The following is a 22158-nucleotide window of genomic DNA, read 5'->3' on the forward strand; positions in this document are numbered from 1 at the left end:
GGTTGGAACATCTGCCCCCTGGTGCACTAGAGGCCCAGTGCACGAAATTCATGCAAGGGGGAGGGGGTTGGAGGGATGTCCCTCAGCCCAGTCTGTTCCCTCTTGCAATCTAGGACCCATCAGGTAGGGTCCCTAGGCCTGGCTGATGATCAGGGCCTATTGGGGCTTTCCTTCCCCTGGCCCCACCCCCGCCACTGCCACTGCTTGCCATCTGTGTGGTGCTTCCCCCCCTTCCTGGCCACTGGTCCCCTCCCTCTGCAGGCGGCAGGCATGGGGTGCGATTGCTTGGCTGGCCTGGGCCTCCCTCTGCAGGGTGATTGCTGGCCGGCCCCACACACCCGCCACAGCGTCGATGGCTGGTGGCCTGGGCCTCCCTCTGTGGGGCGATTGATTGTGGGGGCCCCAGATCTATTGCCCCACAGAGGGAGGCCCTGCCCACCGGCTGCAGGCCAGGTAGCCTGGGCCCCAAAGAGGGAGGCCCCGCCCACCCGGCCCGGGCTCCACAATCGATCTGTGCAGAGGGTGGCCTGGGCCTCCCTCTGCAGGGCGATCCTGGGGTGATGGCAGGGCTCCCCGGACCAATTGCATCGCACCCGCCTTGGCTGGCCTAGTGCCAGTGCATGTCATAGCGTGGTGGTTCAGAAGGTCATCCTGCTGTTCGGTTGATTTGCATATTACACTTTTATCATATATATATGTTGATGATCTTGCTAATTCACACAATTACACAAACTTCAATTGTAGTTGATGGCTGACTGGGAGGTGCCATAATTCTCAGGGCAAGGAAAGGGAAAAATAGATCAAAAAAAAAAAAAATCAACAGCCAGTAAACATGTAACTCCGAAGGGAGCTTGTTCTTAAGGTGAGAAACTGACTCTTGTATTCAAATGCTGGTGGGACACAGCTCCTTTGTGGTGAGTGTCCGCGTATCTTTGACGTGCATCTTTGATGTGCAGGCGTCTTGTAAACTGGGAACCACACATACCCTAATAATACCCCAGGAGAACCTCTAGGTCCTAACTGTGTCACAGGGGGTGTGATGTGGGCAGGAAGGACAGAGACTGCGGTCTCTGGGGATTTGCTCTGTGCAGACATCAGTCTATACCCCGGCCCACAGCATCTCAGGACATCCCTTGTCATAACTCACTGAGGTGGGTCTTTAACCAAACTTTACAAATGAGAGCACTGATCTTCAAAAAATATGAAGTAAACTGCTTATGATCACACAGCCAGCCAGGAGGAGACAGTGATTTGAGCCCCAGAGCCAAGACCGGAATCCTGCCTACTTGATTACAATTCTGGCGCTCCTTCCACTAACGAAAATGCCCCTTTCTCAAGAGGCTTGGTTTCCTAATCAGGAAAGGGAAGAGGTCCCTTTCAATTCTATATCATCTGGCTCTTTCAATGCATACATTTTAGGATTAGAGATTGGGGATTGTGTGTTTGATGTCTACCACATATATGTACGGTTCAAATATCTGTGATAGCTAAGCCTTCTGTGGAATTCAAGAGCCCAGGAAAGGAATTTAATAGTAGCTAATGGGCTAATGTAGAGCAATTTTCCACAGAATTTCAGCACTGTTCCTTAAATCAGGGGTCCCACAGGCTGGGAACACACAGTTGCCATGAGGAATACAGGAAGAAGCAGATGCTGGACTTATCTTTTGCACGATTTATTCTTTTTGTTGTTGTTAATTCTCACCCAAAGATACTCTTCCACTGACTTTTAGAGAGAGTAGAAGGGAGGGGGGGGGGGAGAGAGAGAGAGAGAGAGAGAGAGAGAGAGAGAGAGAGAGAAACATCGATGTGAGAGAGACACATCCATCAATTGGTTGCCTCCTGCACGTGCCCCGACCAGGGCCAGGGCTGGAGTCTACAACTGAGACACATGCCCTTGACTGCAATCGAACCTGGGACCCTTCAGTCCGCAGTCTGACACTCCATCCACTGAGCCAAATGGGCTAGGGCCTCACCATTTATCCTTACTATAACAATATTTTAGAGAAATTTGTCATGACAAGGTGATAGCTTTAAATTTGGTAACTGCAGGAATTCTCAGAAAACAACCAGTTTATCCAGTTGATGCCACTTGTTCATTGCAGATTATTCATTCATACATGCACTTACTGAGTTCTGCTCTACCCAGGCATTTATCCAGGTGATTAGATTGTACAGATAAGTAGGTCACACTCTATGCCCAGTGAGTTTCTGACCTGGTGGACAAGAGCAACGTGCAAACATGTAAGTACACTGGACTGTGATAGTTGATCACAGAGCTGTGTGAAAGGTATTGTTGTGGATGGAGAATTAAAGAAATGATTAACTTTTTCCAAGCAAGGGGAGCATGTAAAACTTTACAGGTGTAGGGTTTTAGATCTGATGTCTGAACAGAGTTCTGAAGAATGATTCTGAGTTTGCCATATGGACAAGTACAATCTGCCAGAATCATTTCATTAACCAGCACCTTCTATTTGCCCATAATACCAATTTGCCGGTCATCTGGAGTTAATTGTACAAAGTTAACATTTGCATGTGAAGCAAGAAAGAACTTTTTCTGAGAAGCAAGCTATCAAACCTGGCTCTTCAGGTTTCCTCCTGGGGAATGCTGTTAGGTAGCAATTTGTGCTTTTAAAGCTAGGATAATCACAGGTTTGTACAAAATATGGCCTAGTCCCCTCATAGGTAAGGGAAAATTTCAAAATAATCTCAACAAAATATTTACCAATTGTTATACTTATCACACTACATCTGTGACAGCTGGCCTGCTACACAGAGGAGAGTGTCAGACACAGAGCCTGACCTGAGATGGATTGCCAATATGATTTGGCTTAAGGAAGGAGAGAAACCAAACCTATAAAACCGAAGAAATACTTTAATGGGAAACTCACTTCAACTTGAGCACAGATGGCCCCTAAGTGAACTGCAAGGTGTGACACTCACCTTGAATAAACCTCAAGGGCACAAAGTCTAAGAAAGAAACCAGGCAATAAATCCGGAAGATAATAGTATTCCCACAAAGCTTTAGGAATGACAAGCCTCGTGAAGGGTTTTGACCACCTCTCAATGAACACCGGCTGTCTGGCTTACACTAGAATTAATACGCAAAGGACAAACTATTTACTTTTCACAGCCTGACTGCCAAGGTCATTTAAACAAGATTTTTTTTTCTCTCTCTCTCTATCAAGGTTGGAAAGGTGATTATTGCTAGTACCAGGTGTACTTAAGAGTTCTGAAATGCTGGGACTCTTTCTCCTCGTTACAAAGTCAACAACACTGGATTCCAAATATTTCAGTATCTGTATTCAGGGACTCACGTGGGGCTTGACACAAACCCCAGTGCTCTGACAGGGAAGCCCGACGGGGCCTGCTTGGAGGACTGGGAAAAGTCTTAGCATTCAGAAGGCTTCATCAAGATCCACATGACACAAGAAAGCAAGCAAGAAGTGCCACAAAGTTCTCTAGGTGTTGAGAAGAAAGTAGGAGAAGCTCGGAAAATTAAGTTTAGCTCCCACAGGTAGAAATGGGAGGAGTGTCACTCCCACATCAGAATCACCTGGGTCCTTAAAAAAAAAAAGAGAGAGAATCACCTGGGTCCTTGTAAAAATGCCAGCCCCTGAGTCCCGTCTCCTACATCAAACTCGAGGCAGGAAGCCTGAAACCTGCATTTACTAGGCTTCCTTGGTGACTCTGAGGCCCATTAAAGTTTGAAAGCTGCTGAGACTGGGGCGGTAAACGACCTAATAGATCCGGAGGCAGTTGATCTTTTGGTAAAATCATCTCATTTTACATATAATCGTGAATATGTCTCTATGTTAACAAATATACTTCTACTATATCTTTTTAAATGGCTGCTTAATGTCTTATACATGAAAGTACTACCATTTACTCAACCAATGCTCTATTGGTAGGTGTCCAACAAGAAATGATTTTATATAAATGTCAGCAAGTCCACTGAGATTATGCACAGAATTTATAACATAAAAACATTTTATCATGCGAAAGAAATCAGAATGCATAATTATATGACAACCACCTGAAACAGACTGTTCATTTTAAAAATACCAGGGAAGGAAATAGCGCCATAGCATATTAAGCCTTAAATTAAATAATGGATGAGTCCCTTACAAGAATTTTTTAAAATGATGTTTTTAAATAACTGTATAAATTATGCCACACAAAAAAAAAAAGAAAGAAAGAAGAAAGAATTGAAAATAGCACATTACTTAAGTCAGGTTATAAACTCAGCTTCCAAAGTTCACACCTGCTAATGGCTCATTACAAAAAAACACACCAAACACTGACACACAAAACAAGGACAAAAAGCACCAGCAAAAGTTTCCAGAATGGTTATGCTTGCAGAGCAGTATTCACAGCTCAACGCATTTCACCTACATTCACGTGACAATGATAGCCATGAGCAGGAGGTACTGGTATTACCTTTCACACGGGTGGACACAGTCTTAAGTGACCTAAGGCAGTGGTTCTCCAAGTGTGGTCCATCCGCACCACCTGGCACCTCGTCAGAAATGTACATTCTTGAGCTCTGCCCCTCAGGCACCGAATCAGACACTGGGGGTAAAGGACCAGCAGCCTGCGTTTTCATCAGAATCCAGGGGACTCGCATTCCCACTAGTGGAAGAACCACTGTAACCAGGCATGAAGTTGGGTAACCCACCCACAGACTCTGCTCAGTTCTTAACCCCTCAGCTGCATGCTCTAGTCCAGGGGTCCTCAAACTACGGCCCGCGGGCCACATGCAAATCCAAATATTGTATTTGTTCCCGTTTTGTTTTTTTACTTCAAAATAAGATATGTGCAGTGTGCATAGGAATTTGTTCATAGTTTTTTTTAATACTATAGTCCGGCCCTCCAACGGTCTGAGGAACAGTGAACTGGCCCCCTGTTTAAAAAGTTTGAGGATCCCTGCTCTAGTCACCTGAGGGATGGAAAATATCAAAGACAAAATCAAGGAAACCTGACCCAAGCTTGCTCTGTACCACTTCTGGTGCTGAGATATTTCTCTTTCCCCCCACTGAAGAACCGGAAGGAGGAGGCTGAGAAGACCCTTGAGGAGTCTTTGAGAAGTTAAAGATATTGTTTGCTCCCATTGGTGTGCAAACCCAAAAGGGGTTTGCAAGCTGGTATATCAGCGTGTCCCCCAAGTTGTCCTCTATGTAAGGACACAGCAAGCCCCAAAGTCGTGGAGTCTGGAGTGGCTGTGCCTCACGGATCTGGCTGCTAGGTGTTTTCCCCGCCATATGTTTGGCCACTGGTCAACAAAGAGGCTAAAAAAGTAGAGTGAATGAAGCAGCAACAGAAGAAAAGACATAGACAAAACCCATATGCTGCCTACATATCCTGTTTCTGCAACCCGAAATTCATGCAAATGTCTGCTTCGTGGCAAACTGCCCAGGGCTCACTGTGGCTTCTGCACGGAATTGAAGGGTCCTGGCCAGCCCATGTGAACTCCCAGCCCGTTTCCATACTTGCAAAGCGGAGAACCCACACTTACACAGATGCAATGCCCCCCTTAATCCCCGCCCCCAAGTCAGCCATGTAATCCCATGAAGCTTCACTGTTGTTTCCTGTGCACTGGGCCTGGAATTCCCGACCTTGTTCATGAACACAGGAACTTGTCAAGAAGGGGTTTGGAAGGAAATCGGGGGTCCCAGGAGTCCTGCTGCTACTGTTATAAACGCCAGTGCTCTGCTCTGCCTGGAAGCAGCATGGGGCTGGACAGTTTGTTTTGCCCAGGGTGACTATTCCAAATGATCACCTGCCAAACATGTTGTACAGATTTGTTCTTATAGCACCGTAAGGGGTCGTGCACATCCACTGTACTTGTCGACTGATCATGGACAGTCAATATATTACTATTAAAGGTACGGACACACTATATTAAGAAAAAATACCACATAGTAAGGCATCACTGGCAAAGCCTATCTCCTGGAATTTTTTCCCTGGGTAATCTCATTATATCTACATGCACCATCAAATAGTATTTGTATGTGGACAGATATGACTCCAGAGCTGAGGTAATGCTTTGAATTTTAGGAGTGCAAAGTTGGGCATGAAGAGAAAAAAAAAAGATACCAAAAGCTCCTAAACACTTGCTCCATGGTTAAGGAAAGGGGGGCGATCTCGAGCGAGGTGGGCAGGGAGGCCCTTTAAGGATGCGCTGAGACACGGTGGCAGGCAAGGGTGGTCCAGCAACGTGCTGGAACACAGTGCCTGACCTCAGGAATCGGGAACTGGACAGCAAAGACGGGCCGACCACAGGTCCGAGACAAAGCTGAGCGCGGCACCTACACTGTCGCCTGCACCGAAGCCTTGAGGGGTTGAACGCAGCTTCCCAAGGTGACCAGGCTCATTGGTAAATCTGGGTGTGAATTTTCAAAAAAATCAGATACATTTCCATTGTGTAAGCGACCATCCTACACAAAAGCTCAACTCTTGGTTTTCTCACACACTCATTCAACAATAGGTACTGACTGCCTCTCCCAAGCCAGTTCTAGTCGGCTGAAACAAATGTCAATCCCTCACTCATTATATTGCCAAGAAAAACACCAATTTTGTATTTCTGACATCACTTTCATCGTTTGAAAAATATAAAGTCCAAAAGCAGCACAATGTTTGGTAGTAAAGGCTCCATTATTGGGGGTTAATCAAATGTGAACGGTCCCTGGGCTCCACGGCTTATCCCACGGCGGCTCCAGGGCATCGAGCCGGAGCAAAGCCCCTCCCGGGGCACACAGGCCTCTCAGCGCCGTCCTCCCCACACACCAGGCTCTAGCCGCGCGCTCTCTCTTATTTTTAATGCTCAACAGGATCTTACATTGATTGAGAAGTGACTAATGGTCAAAATAAAGGCAATGTCTTTTCCTCGTTGGCTGAACAAGAAATTGAAGAAACATTCACTGTGCTTTACAAGATTTTTCTCTCCCAAATGCATTTCTGTAAACAAGTTACCACTGTTCTCAGCTGTGAAATAAAACTAATCCTGACTCAAGCAGTGTAATGTACAGGAACAGACCGTTTCTGAGGACTCCTAGTACTTTACGGTGAGTAACAAGTGTCAGAGAAAATGAGCCACCCTTGAAGACACAGCCTTGGGGAACACTGTTAAATTCTCCAAGACAAAAATTCTTTGTAAGAATGTTCTTCCAGTTTGGAAGGGAAAAACGGAATTCCCACTTTCTGGGGTGTTCTCCAAGTGCAAATGTCACAATGGGGGAGGAAAGGGTTTAAAAATGAGAGAAAACTGTATGTACGTACAGATTTTAAAATCCGAAAAATAATAGTAAAAAAAACCAACCAAACAAAAGCCCAAAGCATTATGCTCTGAAATCATAACCAACGGCAAAACAAAAGGGACATTTTTTTCACCTAAGCTACCTAGAGGGATTTTTTTTTCTTTTTTCCCCATTTTCCAGTTAAGTCCTATGTCTTTTGTGAAATTCCAATACTTCCACTGCAAGTCTACAATTATCTCTGAAGTCAATGAAATTAAGAAAAAAGTCCTAATTCTCTTGACGATCATTTTTTCCCCTGTTTGGATAGGCAGATGCAGGCGTAGTGACTGGGGAAGTGCCAATCTGACACGGCAGTATACGCATTATTGGGGCGTTGCCTGTGGACTCAAGCAAGGTTCCAAATCATCACCATCGCATCCATCCTTTTGGGTACAGATCCATTTTGTCCTTTGTTTCCTTGACCTTTTGGTCTCTGCTCCAAGAGGCTGCTGGCCGACAGGGCCCTGGGATCCTCATGGGTGGTGGCGACTGCTGTGGCTTTTGTCCCTCTGGGGGAGAGAGGACTCGGCCTGCCATTCTTAATTATGTGTATTTCCAGAAAGAGCCAACCATCGGCCTTATCTTTAATACATTCTCTTTCTTCTGCATGAATAGTCCTTTGTCCACCCAAAGGGGCCAACGTCCACTTGCCTTTTCAAGGCTCAACCAAAAGCCCCCTCCATCCAACACCTTTCTGACCCTCTTCCTCCCTGGGTCCATCCCTTACAGCCTGTTGCTCTCCCTTCTGAACTCTGATGGCACTTCTGCAACCCTGCTCCTAACACTTCCGGAAGCCGCAGGCTTCCCTGCAGCCAGGGATTGTACATGTCTGTGCTGGCAGCACTGAGCGTAGCCTGCCACATACATAGGTGACTGACCAATATTGCTAAATGATTGAATGGCAGGATGAAATAATAAACAACCGAGGAAGTCCAGTTGGATGTGGGGTCACCTCTAATCTAAATAATTAGATTAGATTATTTGCCAGTATTGATGAAAAAGCCTACAGCCACACTGAGGTGGTCTCTGAAAAGAACAGAGATCAATCCCAGAGCAATGCACCTTCTTGGAGCGTTTCCGTATGAGAGAGTGCCGAGATCTAAACCAACGATATGGCTTTGGGTTAGACTCGTCCGACATCAGGGGGAGATGAAATTTCATTTGCTTACACATTTGCCCCGTGGCACTAATGTTTTCCAATATCTGAGAAATGTAGATGTCAGGTTCTGCTTTATTTCTTCCTGAACAAGTGAGTAGAGAGGCTTAGGGAATCTCCACTTCCAAACCAGGGAGTCTTTTTCAATTGAAAAAAAGAAAGGAAAAATTTGAAGATGCATTGAGCTGGAATACATTTTCTTTTCTTCTTTTTTGATTTTAAGACAGTCAAGACTCCCGGAGAAGCGGCTTGTCTCATTAATCACCAACCATCAACCAAAACAGGACTCTAGAAAATTCCTCTGCCTTCCTCCTCTGCCAGCTCCACCCTCTCTCTTCCTCCCACTCTATTCCCAGGTCAGAGGCTGATGAATCTGTTCCCCTCCCTCTAAAAATTTTAATTTGTAAGCTATAAATTAGGACATTATAAGAAATTTTTAAAAATTGAGTTCTGAAAACCAGCCACAATTCTCATGTCCCAACCATCATAATTTCCCCATGCTCCCTTCTCTTTTTTTTTTTTTTCATAGAGACAGGAAACTTGTTTTTAAGTCACCGAAGTGAAAACCCCTAGAGGCCGCCTGCTATAAAAAGCTGAGAACTTCTGTTTTCCGTCCCTGGGGAGAGAAGGCAAACGTAATCACATCATCTTATCCCAAAGTACAACAAGTACTTAAAGAGATTTTTTTTTAATGTTATTTTAAAAGATACGACAATTACAGCTAACCCTATACACTGATTGTCCACGTGAAGGTTCTCTTTTATGGTTGGTGAGGGCCACTCTAGTTCAGTGTTGATGTTTTGGGTCTTTCTCCCCACTTGGTGTTTTATCTCTTATGAGTTCCTGCAGGTGTCACGTGGCTATAATTTATGACGAGGTCAATTCATAGCCATTTGACCCAAAGAAAAGGCAGTTTGTTGGAGGTGCTTATCCTTATTGTCTATATTTTGCTACCATGGGGCTCATTTTTTAGTGACAAAAAAAAAAAAAAAAGGTAATTTCTAGTGTCCTCATAGACTGCTTTGGAGAATAAAACTTTTTCTTTCCATTATCCTACTCTCTGTGTCTGTGCCCTAAAAGGCTTTCATTTGAAAGTGAAGCAAGCCAGGGTCCAGACTAGGGTGCTGAGCCCCTGACAGCAGGAGAAGCCCTGGCATTGCCAACATGAGGTTCCTTCAAGAGCTCAACTCAACAACGGTGGGCTTCTCACTAGTACCATTGCTCTGAGGTTTAAATCCACCAATGGCTCAATAGTTTAGTAATGACATCAAAACCAGTATTTCAGCAGCACTCTATCTCAAAACAGCATCTAAAATTTTTTAAAAGAGCCCTGACCAGTTTGGCTCAGTGGCTAGAGTGTCGGCCTGTGGACTGAAGAGTCCCAGTTCGATTCCAGTCAAGGGCATGTACCTTGGTTGCGGGCACATCCCCAGTAGGGGGTGTGCAGGAGGCAGCTAGCTGATCGATGTTTCTCTCTCATGGATGTTTCTAACTCTCTATCCCTCTCCCTTCCTCTCTGTAAAAAATCAATAAAATATATTTAAAATTTTTTTTTAAAGATATGCAGTGCCTGTTTAGTGGCATCTCATAAAAAGATGAAGTATGCAGGTTCTAGAATCCAGTTTAAACCCCTAGCCATGCGGTAGTGGGCAAGTTGCTAAATCTCTCTGAGTGGATCAGTTTTCTCATCTGTGTTATGGGATTAATTTCACTTGTGCATGATGGGGTTGCGATCTCATTTAATCCTCACACTCTTTACAAAGAGTGCCAGAAACATGGTAAGCTCACATTTGTTTGGGGGCTTGAGAGCACCGAATTGGCTGGTGAAAAACTATAGGCCCTAGCAGATGACACAGTATTAGAGCAATTTTTAAAAAACTCAAATACAAACTGTGTCCATAAAATATAGATAGAGGTCACATGTCAACAGTCAGCAGAAAGGCATGTTCCAGGGGGTCTGCAGATCAGTTCAGATAGACCAGACACATGGAAGATTTTTAAAAAGTGAAGTGTGGATTCAGGAAGCAGAAGGGGCTACCTTGAGAGCATGTCCTTCAACACCTGTTAGCACACAAACAGCCAGGTGGGTTTATTTTTTAAGCCCAAGGACTGAATCCCTGACAGCAGGAGAATCCCTCACAGAGAATTCCCAGGACAGAATGCCTGAGGACAGTGCTAGGCCCAGGAGCAGGTCTCCTTGGCAATTTGTGCTGAAACCTTAACCATAAACACATCTTTCACAACATTTCCCTACAGGGTCTGTTGCCAAAGTGATTGAAGCTATTGCATAGATTTTTAACTATCTCCAGGCTCACCCATGTAAGATTTCCAGTCTGACCCTGCTGTGGAGGAGAGATTTCACCTCGTTACTGTGAGAGGACAGCCTGGGAACTTGGCAATGAGGAATTGGTTCATTAGGAATCAGTCAATGACATAAAACTGGCTCAATATGAGCAGGTCAATGGCAACAAAAGGCAGGGCAACTATCCCAGGTTATAAGACTAAAGAGATATGACACTCTATGCAATGTGTTTCCAATCCTTGTTTGGATTCTAAGAGGGGAAAAAAGTTATAAAAGGCATTCTTGGAAACACTGGAGAACTTTAAAATGGTTTATTGAATGATCATTGTTTTTCTTAATTTAATAATGGTGTGTTGTGGTTAGGTAGAGAAAAGTCATTTTTAGATGGTGCATGCTGAAGGACTTAGTAAACAAGCATGCCATTTACCATTTCTTATTACAGATTCTTTAGCAAAATCTGTAGATGGAGCTTCTGAGAGAGAGAAAGTAAATGTGACCTGGAGGATCCACATGAAGACTATTTATTTTACTATTTTTACAAATTTTCTATAGGTTTGAAAAATTTTAAAATAAAAAGCTGACGGGAGGAGAGGGAAGTTTAAAAAAGGTAAAGGTAAAAAAAATTATGGTTTGATCTGGCTTCTGGCTTCCGTAGCTTGTAAAGGTGAGAGGCAGGATCAAGAGAAGTCAGAGCTGATCACCGGAAACGAGAAGTCATGCAGAGAGAATGAAGCCCCAGGTGAGAAATTCACAGGCTGCCCTTCCCTTGGAAAACACAGAACTGTACTAGAGAAGGGGTAGAAATTACTATGTAAACTATTCAAAATGAAGGCACCTTAGCTGATTAATCTCCCTATAGATTCAGAAAGAAAAATCATCTTGATGCAAATGTGAATGTTGACTAAAGAATAGACATTTCTTATTTTTATACAATCAAAAAAAAAAACTATAAAAATATTTTTAGATTATATGATTTATGTGATCATTGAGCCTTCTGGTCACCAACTCATTAATCTAACCAAGTCCAAGCGAATAACATAGAATATGAATAAGGAATCAGTAAAGCTGGAGTTTGGGCAATTTAATCATGACTTTCATCTCTTCCTTAAGATTGGACTTTGGGTCTCAGAAAGAGAAATGTAGATGCTTGAAATTGTTTTCTCTGCCTCAATTCTATCACCACTCCCCTTTGGGCGTTGGTTAGAACAGATCAGCAAGACTATTACAGGAGAGGGAGGGAGGCGAGGCAGCATCAGGGGCTACTGAGGAGAAGAGTATGAGAAAGAAGGGCCTGACTATCACCCAGCCTGTGTACACAGACTCAGGAGAAGCCCTGCTTTATCCAGTGGACATCAATGAAGGGCCACATATGTGTGAAAGAATTGAGGATTCTTTCAATTTATCCCTTAACAAAGTCAGCCTACATTTGTTGTCAACAAACTTAAGAAGCTATATGATAGTTACTCAACCTCCTTCAAATAAGTGTTAAAAATGAGATTTACTTCCTTTCTGTTGTTCATTTTTGTTGTTGTTCAAAATAATCAAACTTATTTTTATTGATTTCAGAGAGGAAGGGAGGGGGAGAAGGAGATTAGAAACATCAATGATGAGAAAGAATCATTGATCGGCTGCCTCCTTCATGCCCCACACTGGGGATCATGCTGGCAACTTGAGCATGTGCCTGACTGGGAATCGAACCACGGCCTGCTGGTCCATGGGTCGACGCTCAGCCTCTGAGCCAGGCTGGCTGGGCCTGTTGTCCATTTTTAATAAAGCCAAGGATCTGAGCATACTTTAACACTACAGTCCTAGATCACTTAAACCAACTAACAAATTTCTATAACAAAGTAGCTTTTTAAATTTGCTGTACAGTGGGGCCTTGACTTATGAGTTTAATTCGTTCCGAGACCGAGCTCGTTAAGGAGCTCGTTAACTCAAATTACTGTATCAACTCAATGCAAAAAATCGGCTGAGAGACAGCTGGTATCTCAAAAAACTCGTTATTCGGAACACTCGTAAGTCAAGGCCTCACTGTACTTACTATTGCCAAGTCAATACAAATATATTGACTTTTTAAAAAAAAGGCCCAGCCATTGTGGCCCAGTGGTTGAGTGTCGACCTATGAACCAGGAGGTCATGGTTCCATTCCCAGTCAGGGCATATGACCGGGTTGCCAGCTCAATTTCAGTGTGGGCATGGAGGCAATCGATCAATGATTCTCTCTCATCATTGATGTTTCTATCTCTCTCTCCCTCTCCCTTCCTCTCTGAAAGCAATAAAAAAATATTTTTAAAAAAAGGACCAGTGCCTACACATTCATTTCATCACAACACCCTACCTTTTTAAAATTATCAACAGATTTCTCAAGCTTACGAAACAATTGGTAACGATGCTTTCAGCCAACCCATTGACAATGATCACTCACTGAGGAGCATGAGAAGATGAGCTGCTTTAGTAGGAATTTTCATGATTTGGGACATTGCCAGCATTTCACTGAGAATTTTATTATTAGCATTATGAAGGGGGTAGCATATTTAAATGATGTCATAATCATGGAATCTGAGGAAAACCTCAAAGATTTCAGGAAATCATATCTGCCTAAAATGCTGATATTTAACATAATTTCCAAAGTATTTTCATATACTTCATCTTATTTATTATCTTCAAGAGGAACCCAATGAGATAGGTAAAGCAGATGTTATTATCCTCACTTTACAGATGAGAACACTGAGTTCAAACCAGTAGCTTTGAACTGGTTTTCTGTTTATTTAACTCTAAGATTAATGTTTGTTCCACATTGCTCCAATGTTAAACATAACTTCCTCTGTAATCACCTTGGTGCAATAGATATTTGTCTTTCTGAGAACAAAACCTTGAGGCATCTAACTCCCAAATTCAAGAGGTATCTCTAACTCCCAAAACAAAGCAAGAGCTTCTTCTCCCAGGTCCATCTCCCCACCAGACAAAAACAACTATTACTAAGTCACTTGTTCAACAGTGTCACTAGATTCATCAATGAGAAGATGCTTTCTGGAATGCCATGGGCTTACTTTTGTGTCTATAAGAGCTCTGAGACACTAACTGGTCATCACTCAAAGCCGATGTTATCTGCAAAGTAGGCCTGTGCACACATCGACAAAGAAACCAGCATCTATTTTGGAAGATACTGTTTCCCAACAGTTTCTCTGGCTGTGTATTTGCAATTCATTGATCGTAAGTCTTTCCTGCACTGAAGATCTTAGCTTCAACAATGACCCACAACTCGCCTTTTGCTCAATCTGTCTCTAGGAGTAACACTGAATGTTTAGGCTCTGAACTGCCTGCCAGAGCAGACCCAAGGTTACCCGGGCCACCGCCAATGAACATCGTAAGGTCAAAACATCTCCCAAGCCCAACTCTTTAGCTTCATCCAATACTATAATTAGCTTCATCTCGTATCAGCTCCTCGCTGAAAATATGGGTTGAGCTATGTCCATTTCGGAAGAAGCATGAGGAAATGCAGTTGTTAATAAGCCACCTGAGCTTACTCACCCATTAAAGCACATCTTATCTTGATCTTTGCTAGTTTGTATATATTTAATGAATGATTCATGCCCTGCCAATTTCACAAAGGATATGAGACAGCTTGGTCACATAGCACATTGCTCACTGGCAAACTATTCCCAAGAAAGAGTGGGCCAGATGCCTAGAATTGATTTCATGCACATAAATGTATGATGCAAGTCAGGCCTCTTAAAAGGCACCTACGTTTCCAAGGGCTGTGACACAGGAACCTCACTGAAAAGTCCAAATAAACATTAGGAGCCACTCCAGCTGTGCTTTTTGACTCTACTAGACACTTTCTCACAATGGGTGGAGGTAGCCTTGGTTCATCTCACAGCCACAGCTCTGCACCCATCATTTGCAGCACGTGTAGGCCAGCCATTATCCTTTCTGACAGAGTGCCTCTGTTTACCTCAATTGAGTTTAAGAAATTGGTAGACAGGGGCCTTATTCACCTACCCTCAATCAAATGATTGGACTGAAAGGATGAGGCAGATTCTTAAGAGAAGACGGGCAACAAGATTTTCCGGGGTTTTCTCATTGCTCAACACATCGGCAATACTCAAAGAATTACTAATAGGGCAATACCTTGAGACATGCCCAACCATCACTCAGAATTAGATGTGCTCTTACAGGCCAATAATAAGGTACGGTTCAAGCCACACATGTAAGCTGGCATAAAATGGTATGACAAAGGCCCAGCGGAAACGCTGGGAGAATCAGTGTAGCCACGGCTTTTGCATTTGGGTGGAAGGGGAAGAAGAAACCATGGAGGGTGTGGGTGGTGATTTAGTCATACAAGGATGACTTCTATCTAATGGAGATAAACTTTGGTAGGCTAGAGCCACACCATTAAAATGCAGGAAGATTTTTAAACAGCTCTCATCTAAGCATCAGAGGGATTCAGAGAAATCTTGTTGCAGGCATTTTATATAGTGTTTCTGCACTTTTGTGGATTTTTCATGTAAGCTGTATCTTATAGTGTGGATTCAGTCATTCTCAAAAAACCTTTTGCTCGGCTTATGCAGTCCTGCTGCCGGCCAGAGTTAAGCTGACCAACAGCAGACGAGGTCAGTGGCATCACTGTGTTTCTTACAGGCATATCTCTGCACTACCTGCCGCAGAATTACCTGAGGCATCTATCACAACTGCAGACTCTTGGGCTCCACCCAGAATGGGACTCTCTGGATGTGAGTTCAGGAGCTTGAGTGTTTTACAACACCTCAGCTAACTACAGAATATACTATTTTAAAAAACTCTTTAGTAAAATAATCTATACTAATAAAAGGGTAATATGCTAATTAGACCAGGTCGTCCAGTCCTCCTTCTGGACAAAGCCATGGTGGCAGGGGCCGAGGCAGAGGCAGTTAGGGGAGATCAGGCCAGCAGGAGAGGGCAGTTAGGGGCGATCAGGCCAGCAGGAGAGGGCAGTTAGGGGTGATCAGTCCAGCAGGTGAGGGTGGTTAGGGGTGATCAGACCAGCAGGAGAGGGCAGTTAGGGGCAATCAGGCCAGCAGGAGAGGGCAGTTAGGGGCGATCAGGCCAGCAGGAGAGGGCAGTTAGGGGCGATCAGGCCAGCAGGAGAGGGCAGTTAGGGGTGATCAGGCAGGCAGGCAGGTGAGCAGTTAGAAGCCAGTGGTCCTGGATTGCGAGAGGGATGTCCGACTGCCAGTTTAGGCCTGATCCTGCAGTGATCATCTTTTCTTGGATGCCATGACCTCAAAATCAACATTTCCCAGATTGGAGAAGGTACAGGCTGGGCTGAGGGGACCACCCCCCACCTGCACAAAGTTCGTGCACCGGGCCTCTAGTGTACATATAGAAGAGGGTACACTATACAGCTCACTGTGGATTTTATAAAGTGGACATACCGTTGTGCAGCCAGCACCCTAGAAGTACCTTTATCCTACTTCCAGGCACGACTCCCTGTTGTGGATTCATTCATACTGCTGTGTAAATGCAAATCCTTCATTCTCAGGGCTGTACAGTATTCCATTGTGTGATGCAAAGCAAATTGAGAGCCACTGCCTTCCAGAATGAAGTGTAAAGGAGCCGTCCCTGCATGGATGTGCCACCACTCATATCAGAAGGCACTCTCCTCCACGTCTGCCACAAGGTCAAGCTCCGCCAGGAACTATGGAACTCACACTGTGACTGAAGTCGGATGGGCCGTGGCAGCAGCTGTCTTCCAACTTCACACAGGCTCCTTCCAGGTGGTCTGATAAGCATAGAGGCGGGTACACATACCCTCTCCTGGCACAGGCTTTTCAGCTCTGCCTCAGGAGGGCTCATCGGAGGAGAATTCTGTTCTGCTCGTTGCGACTGCCGCACCAGCCCATTTGGAGGCGTTAAATGAACACAGCGGTTATGCTTACTTGGAGCCAGACTATCTGGTTCCAAACTGTAATTCTGCTGCATCTTATGTGGCCCCGGGCACCCTACTGACCTCTTTGGAGCCTCAGTTTCCACATAAGTAAAATAAGGCTATGATTTATATCACAATAAAGTTTGAAAAAATGCACCCCCCCGCCCCCCCCCCCCCCACACACAAATACGTTTGTACCTCTTGGGGTTGTTATAGGGAGTAAATGAGCTAACATTCGAAAAACACGCAGAACAGGGTCTGGCACGTAGCAAGCAGGCAAGCGTGCCTGATAGGTGAACTGGCATTTCTTAACTCACTGGTGTCACACAGACACTAAAGGGTCGTATGGGTTTCATGCCAAAGGAAGAAAGGTACTGAGATGATTGAGTGGATTAACCCAGACCAGTTCCCCTTGAAAGAATTATATCTTCTGAAGGTTTGTTCATTTGTCACCCATATTTCTGTCACACAACATTCTCTTTCTTAAATCTAAAAGGTGTTAATTAACATGCCTACACACTTTAGGAATCTACTTTTATTAACCTCTGGTAGCCAGAACTAATGGGAATCAAACCAATCATTAATCCAGGGTTGGGCTATTTTTAAATAGGCTGTTAATCCAAACTCGATTTTGTCCCAGATGGTGGATTCACAATTCTGTTACAACTGGAAATACTGCAGCATCCAATCTCTGGTTCATTTTATCTTGTTTTCTGAAGCTATGACATTTTGTATATTTGAGATGTTTCATTATTTCCTGAGCTGCTGTGACAACCAGGACACAAGGCCAGGCATGGGCTCATCTTTCTGCCCCTGTCCCTATCTAGAACCCTTATGACCCAAATCTATTCCACAGGCCCACAGCCTACTTTCCCCATCACTTCACCTTTGTGCCCTGGACAGTCACTCTCTAAGTGTCTTTTCAAAATCTTCACAGCTCTTTCTGCTTACAGAAATAATACATGCTTTTTAAAAATGTGAACATTCAAAAAATATATACTGTAGGATATGAAATCTATCCATACACCACTCAACTCACAAAAATAGATTCCAGATGGATTCAGGTGCTAAATATAAATACGAAAACTATAAAAATATTGAAAAAAAAAAGTACAGGCTATATTTATGACCTTGGGGTAAAAAAAAGGCCTTTTAAAATGAGACATAAAACTTAAAAGCATAAATAAAAAGATTGATGAATATGACCTCATAAAAGTTTAAAAGTTCAGTAATGCAAAAGACATTGAAAAGAAAGTTTAAAAGACAAGCCACAGGATGGGTGAAAATATTTGCCACAACCATAATCATGTCTAAGAAAGCCTACAAATTAGAAAAACAGGCTAAAGGCACAGGGAAGTATAAATGGCCAATAGGCTTTGCAAGTAGGTTCCACAAGTGCAGGGATCTGCGTGTGCTCACTGATGTCTCTCCAGCATCTACAGCACAACCTCAATATTTATAGAATGTGAAATAGAGCAAAAACATGCCCATTCTGATTTTTAAACATGAAAATACAATTTCAAATGGAGATTTTTATTTTTACCCTTGGATTGGAAATTAGGATGTGGGGAAATGTGCATACTCATGTGTCACTGGGAGTGAAATAACATCTCATCGAAGAGCAATTTGTCGGTATCTACCAAGTACAAAAATGCACGTACCTTTTGACTTAGCAATGCCTACCTTGGGGAATTACTGAGCTTGTTCAAGGGTATTGATCACAGCATTGCTGGAAATACTTGAAAGTTGTAAATGCCCTAAATATATATCAATATGGAAATAACTAAATAAACTATGATAAAATCAGATCGGAAATAGTATGAAGTAGTTAAAAATAGTGAGGTATGCCTACATGTACCAACCCCCAACACACAGAGAGAAAAAAAGGTAAGTTGAGTGACACGGATACAGTGAAACTATATTCAAGTGCATCTAGGTAAATGCATAGAAAAAAGTTTGCATGTGAACTTTTTTCCCTTCACAATCTGGACATTTCCCATGTCAAAACATAAAAATATACCTCATTCTTTTAAAAATATATTTTCATTGATTTCAGAGAGGAAGGTTAGAAGGAGAGAGAGAGATAGAAACATTAATGATGAGAGAGAATCATTGATTGGCTGCCTCCTGAATGCCCCCTACTGGGGATCGAGCCTACAACCTGGGCATGTTCCCTTGACCGGAATCGAACCTGGGAGACTGGTCAGTTCGCAGGCTGATGCTCTATACACTGAGCCAAATTGGTTAGGGCTTCCTCATTCTTTTTTTAGAAAGGTTGTATAAAGCTCCATTGTCTGGGTATAGCATAAACTAATCAAATCTCTATTGCTGACTCTTTTTAACAGCTTTATTGAGATAGAATTCACACACCATACAATTCATCCATTTACAGTGTACAAGTCAATGGTTTTGGTATGTGTTACATTAGTTTTTAAAAATTGTGCCCTAACCAGTTTGGCTCAGTGGATAGAGCATCGGCCTGAGGACTCAAGGGTCCCAGGTTCCATTCTGGTTAAGGGCATGTACCTTGGTTGCGGGCACATCCCCAGTAGGGGGTGTGCAGGAGGCAGCTGATCGATGTTTCTCTCTCATCGATGTTTCTAACTCTCTATCCCTCTCCCTTCCTCTCTGTAAAAAAATCAATACAATATATTAAAAAAATTGTGTAAAACAGACAACATAAAACTTGTAATTTTAACCATTTAAAGTACACAATTCAATAGCATTCATTAGGTAACTATCTCTTTTATTTCATACTATTATAAATAATGTCCTAAATCTATCCCTCATACATATTTTGTAGAAATGTGTTTCTCTATTGGACGGAAAACTCATCTGCTGAGGGCCAGTGATAAGAAGAAACTCGGGCTGGTTTTTTCCTGATGACTAACTACATTATTGTTACACATGATGTTGAACCCTCTTAAAAACATAGGGGATTTTCCAAAGCAAATGCAAAAGTGGAAAAACAAAAAAACTTCTTATTTTTCCATGTTCATTCACATTGTCAAGTGTAGAAATACAAGCCAACAAAAGCAAAAGATGATTTGTTACCCAGTATCTGCGTGTACATCTGCTAGACCCCAGTGGAATCAGTTATCTGGTATGTGGCAGCTTATCCGTCTTTTTGCCCAACTGGCCCCTCAGAGAGAGAGACACCACCTTCATATTAGATCTGGTTTCCTACTGTGGACTTCAGTCTTATTAGAGGGTGACACTCGGCAATTCACTTAAAACCCAGTGGTCTCATGTTCCTCTTCTGAAAAATGGAGGGTCTAGCCTGGATGCTGTGGCTGGTGTGGCTGTAGGTATGCTGACAGGAATGAGGTCAGCCTAAACCTGCAGGTGCGGAGGGAGTAGGAGCCGAGCTCTGCAGGCTGGGAGTTCAGGTTTGAATCTGCCAGCTACTTGTTCTAGGGCCCTGGGCAAGTCACCAGCAAGTCAGTCTCTCAAGCTGTCAGTTGGCACTTATCTTACAGGGCACTGTGAAATTCAAGGAGATAAAGCACACATTTTTGCCTCTCTTATGCCTGACACCAAAGATGCCCCCAGTAAACAGCAGCTTCAAGTATTTTAAACATCAAAGCATGTGGCCGTGCCACTCTTCCAGGTTGCCAAGTATCCTATTCCTGTTATAGCAATACCAGTAGCACAGACCTCTGTAGCATTTACCACGTGCCAATCACATTTTGAGCATTTAACATCTATTAACTTAGTCAACGATCTTATCAACCTGTGATGTAAACACTATTATTTCCATTTTACAAAAGAGGAAATAGGCACACAGAAGGCAAGAAACTGGTCCAGGAACACAGTGACTAAATAGCCAAACCAGGATTTGAACCCAGCATTTGAACTCTTCAGAGTCTGCATCCTTAACCACTATTAAACTGGCGTATCATTGTTTCACAGACATCTGTGTAGTTACGGGGGTGGGTATAAGTATGGCATTTCCCCCTATTCGGAAAGACCCCAATTTCAATACCTGATACCCAGACCTTTTTCTTACCACGATTTTAAAAATTAAGATTGTTTTGCTAAACACTCAATCTATGTTTAAAACGACTGCCAGATGATAACTTGTTTAAAGGTGGTGATAGTAAAGGAATGACTATAAGAAAATGCATTTTTCCACTTGCATTGGTCACTTATGACCTTAAGATCACACCAGGAGCCAAAACCGGTTTGGCTCAGTGGATAGAGCGTCGGCCTGCGGACTGAAAGGTCCCAGGTTCGATTCCGGTCAAGGGCATGTACCTGGGTTGCGGGCATATCCCCAGTAGGAGATGTGGAGGAGACAGCTGATCGATGTTTCTCTCTCATCGATGTTTCTAACTCTCTATCTCTCTCCCTTCCTCTCTGTAAAAAATCAATAAAATATATTTTTTAAAAAAATCACACCAGGATTCCTAGGAGTCTAAGATGTTTTGGAACGCAAGTGCTTGGAGAGCTACCATCTCTTATAATGGACTCTGGTCCATTAGCCGACTATTTCCCTAGAGTTCCCACCTCAAAATGGAATGGTTTCTCACTAGACCACATGCGCTTTTATACCAGCTCATGATATGTCCCTCAGAGGAAATATAGTCTGGACTGCTGCTGCATGGAGCGTGCCCCAGTGTCGGGCAGCCTGGGATTCTGTTAATGTACCCAATGTAAACGGTTATTTTGTTTTCGTTCTTTAATTCATTTCTAGCTCCATCTCTAGCACGCAGGGAAAAGCTTTCCCCTGCTAGCAAGTTGGACCCCCGTGGCGAGGAATGACAGTTACGTGTTAACCCGGCCATCTCACTCACAGGATGCACAGGAGTAAGGCTGGTCAGCGTAGCTCACATGCCCCTATCCTGCACCACCATCTTCTCTTCCCAGATGTTAGGGATGCTGGGTGGAATCTGTCCTATCCATGTTGATATCTTCCCTCAGGGGTTCTGCAGCCTTAGCATCTGAGGTATCTTAGACTGTGCTCATTGGAAGACCCAAGTTCCTGATGGCCAGGTTCTGCTCCCTACTCTCCAGCTCCACCTTGTCAACCAACAGAGTCTGTGTGAGTCTGAGTCTCAGTTGTGCGGAGGGAGCCCCTCAGCCCAAGAAAACCAGTCAAGGTGGTGAAGTGTTTCTGCGCATTTTGAGATATTTAGAGAGACTGTACCTGCTCTGAGCAAAGCAAGGAAGTGGATGAGGGGAAGGTCAAGGGATCTTTTGCTCAAACTCAACATACAGATGACCAGCCGAGACACTCTGCTGTTTACACAAGCTCCTAGCATTCGGCTTGACATGTAGAATACATTCAATATTCTCCAGTAGATACAATCTTGTTTCGATCCATTTCAGGGGGCACTGAACCTTTGTAAAGCATCACTTATACACGTCCCACGAGGCTACTACGTTCCAAAAGGTGGAACTGATACCCTGGGCACACGCCGGAGCGCCTGGCACGTTGCCTAGCCTACGGCACTTCCTCGGTCTGTTCTTGCAAAGGGACCATGGTCAATGGTAGTTT

At 43.6% G+C, this 22158-nt stretch overlaps 1 protein-coding gene across 2 annotated transcripts in view; it reads right to left on the minus strand.

Moving 5' to 3' along the window:
- CPM (carboxypeptidase M) overlaps window positions 1–22158 on the minus strand; it is a 73242-nt gene that overhangs the window by 29947 nt on the left and 21137 nt on the right. The gene's annotated exons all lie outside the window — the stretch shown is intronic.

This window comes from Myotis daubentonii, chromosome 2 (assembly GCF_963259705.1).
Source record: "Myotis daubentonii chromosome 2, mMyoDau2.1, whole genome shotgun sequence".
Taxonomy (NCBI): Eukaryota; Metazoa; Chordata; class Mammalia; order Chiroptera; family Vespertilionidae; genus Myotis; species Myotis daubentonii.